A 3,581-nucleotide genomic window follows, 5' to 3' on the forward strand; every position below is an offset into this window, starting at 1 on the left:
TTGAGGTTGCAAGGTTAGGGGACAGCAGGCAGGGCAGGGAGCAACCTGGCCAAGCAGGCCTTCATCACAAACTGGACTAAAAGGGAGAGAATGGGGGGAATGACGTCAGAGGTTTGGGAGATGTAGAGGAGGGTGGAAGAGGGACCTCATATCAAATGGCCTCTCTTTTCTCAGTAAGTTACCAGGCAATGTCCCCTGCTGAGATAGTACAGATCAATGGAAGGGCGAGTGCCTCCTGTGAGGAGAGGCAGTGAAGATCCTGAAGTATGGCTTCATTGCTCGTCCTGGTCCGGTATGTGGGATGCGGGCAGCATGAGAAGGCCTACTGGACAGACTCTACCTTTCAGGAAAAAGGAGAAGCAGATGATGAAATCTATCTAGTTGTAATGGTCATGGACAGCCAGCAGAGGGCAGGAGGAGCTCATCAGAGATGCCCAGCAGAGCGCAGGTGCAGCTGGAAAGCCGCATGGAGACAGATACCCAGCCTGGAGCTTTCAAGGGGACCTCATCTGAGGGGAGGAGCCAAGCACCGCATGTGAAGAGAGAAATTTGCTCATTGCTTTTTGTTGGGGCAGCCGTGGTACAAGGGGAAAGAGACCCATCTTAGAGTCCTAACTCCTGAGTTTGAATCCTCTGACACTGTTACTTTATCATCATCATCATCATCATCATGTACACACACACACACACACACACACAGACTGTTTAACATGTAACAGGCACTGTGCTAAATGCTTTACAATTACTATCTCATGTGATTCTCACAATGATCCTGGGAGGTAGGTGCTATTATTAACCTCATTTTACAGATGAGGAAACCAAAGCAAACAGAAGTGAAGTGACTTGCCCAAGATCACACAGCTAATAAGTATCTGAGTTCAGATTTTAACTCAGATCTTCCTTACTCCAGACTGGCACTCTATCTACTGTGCCACCTAGCTACTTAATAATTAATGTAGCTACCTACTTTAATTCCCTGGGCCTCAGTTTCATCATCTATAAAACAAGGATAATTAAGGAGCATCTTTAAATTTAAAATTCTCCATAAACATAGGTTATTATTAATATGTGTCTCTTCCTTCTTCCCTACTCAAGTGCATTTTAGCAAGAGAACATGCCTCACCACTAAAGGAATGCATCTCTGTTGGAGAAAGTTAAGGCACCAATAAAGGCCTGTGGGTGACATTTTTTTAATAGGGAAATGTTTGGTGTCCTCTTTCAGTTATACTATATAGATGTCTGCCCATGTGGAAGGACAGTCTTGGAATTACTTAACCCTGTTCATGTGCCCCATTTCCACCCTGACCTTCATTTCCCAGGGGGCCTAAAGTTGCTCCAATGTGTTTCCTTCAACTCTTTGAAGCGGGAAAATGGAACTAAAGCCTTTCTCATTCATTCAGACTTCTTATATTTACTGAGACTTGGCTCCTTCCTCATGATATAGCTTTCCTGGCCACCCCTTTCTGCTTTCAATTATACTCCCAATACTAGTTATGGTGTAGAAGTTGGTATGTTCGTTGCTGCCCACTGGAGTAAGCTAGATAGCAAAGTGAATAGAGCACTGGGCCTGGAGTCACTTGACCAGAAGACTGCTTGAGTTTGCAAATTCTTTCCAGAAAACTCTGCTCTGAACCTTGATATTTTGGGTCCCTACACCCCTAAAACCACGTCAGATGGTGGAGGGCAAAGGGAAGGGCTCAGCATAAAACCATCTCAGCAGATGGACACAGTCAGGAGAGAAATGATTATTTCTCTCATATTAATAGCCTTATTCTCTACTAGGTAAAATCAGCATCTGAAAAATAGGGCTTCATAATGAGATTGGATCTAACAGTTCTCCTCAATCTTGTTCAGACCCCACCCAACTGGGAAAGTTCAGATCTCATCAAAAGGTAAGGAGATTTTAGTAATGATGAATTCTGGCTCACAGTGTTCTAGAGAGACAGGTCTGAATGGAAGTAGAACCCTTTTGTCTAGATTGCCCTAGGCCTGGGGTGGTCTGAGTAGAGATAAGTCTCTTTGTCCAAGACTGATCAGAGTCATTGCCCTCCCCCCCCCAGCCCTCATTAGAATAAGCCCACCTTTCATAATATTCATTCTTCTCATTAATTGTTAACCAGTCACAGTTGATTGCTATCTGACTTGGACACCCACTCTTCCAAGGGTACATAAGTGTAGATAGGCCACCATGATCCATCTTTGGTTTACCAGAGATGGCCAAATGACCATCCTTTTATTAATAATTCACTAACCATAATTAATAAAATAATTAATTACCTAGAAATTATGTCACTTAAACTTTTTGTATGTCATAGGCCTCAAACCTGTTGATGAGTTGGGGGATGTCTACCCCAAGCATGTGAAAACTTCCTCTGGCAGAATGGTCAGAAGAGAACAATTTGTTCCAACAGCCGTGAAGGTGGTTAAAGCAGATGCTGTGAGCTCTCGGAGCCTGGTCAGACAGTGAAGACACCACAGCCATCATCCACTGCATCCCAGGCCATCACCAGTCCTCCTGACTTTGATCCTGCCACTGGACTTTGACGGCTCTGGGAGAGAGAATGAGGCTGAGGACTTGATGGCTTTGTGCAGCTTTGCCTCACTTAAATCGAATTAATCCACAGTCAAGATGTCATCCTGCGAGGTCATTGGTCCTCCTCAAAAATGAAAACCAAACAACAAAATCCCACGTTCTGCAGGAAGTTTTCTTTAACTTCAGTTCCTTCCTTCTGAGCCTATCCCCCATTTATCTTGTGCAGAGCCCGTTTGTATACCGTTTCTCCCCATTAGAGAAGTCTTTGAGAGCCCAGGCTGTTCTTACCTTTCTTTGCATCTCTGGCCCTTAGCACAGACCTGGCAGACAGCTGGTGCTAAATGTGTGCTTGTCTATTTCTTCCTAACTCAGGAAGTGAAGAAGCCAGTTTGAGAATTGTAGAGGAGAGCCGACAAAAGAGGGCACATAAAGATGAATGAGATGTCAAGCATTCAGGGAGCAACATTGTGTTCTCTTCTACCTTGCCCAAAGCAGCAACATCTCCCGTTTCTCAACTCAAAAGCAAACCTCCGTAGAAAACGGTAAGAAGTGACAGCTAGCTAAAGCTAGCATTTTATATGGTTTGAAAAGTGCCTTTAAAATATTTGATCCACACAACAACTCTAGTGGGTGCTATTAACCCCCATTTTGCAAATAAGAAAACTGAGAAAGAGCTTATCCTATCTTACATTTCCTTGTGTCTCTTTGTTCATGGCACCAGGGTGCAGGACAGCTCTGGGAGTCATAGAAAAGAGAATGACCTTTCTTAACACAGGGCTGGGATTCCATCCCCTCAGCCCATTGTTAGAGAATTTTTATTCTCTAACTAAAGTAATAATCATGAGCCATTCATGCTTCATAACCATGCATCCAGGAGCAAAATTATTGTGAACTTGGTATCTGTTATAGGAATGTAAATTTTTAAGATCTTCCCTACCCCTAGGCTTAAGTGCACCTGGATCCTGTGGTGGGAGGCTTGTTTCTCAGGAGATACTTTGTGATTGGGCAGTGGGTCAAGAAGGTTGTTACATTCTCTGATCCAGGAGAA

This window comes from Petaurus breviceps, unplaced genomic scaffold (assembly GCF_028583685.1).
Source record: "Petaurus breviceps papuanus isolate PSGF00001 unplaced genomic scaffold, PetGlider_PUasm1.0 180, whole genome shotgun sequence".
NCBI lineage: Eukaryota > Metazoa > Chordata > Mammalia > Diprotodontia > Petauridae > Petaurus > Petaurus breviceps.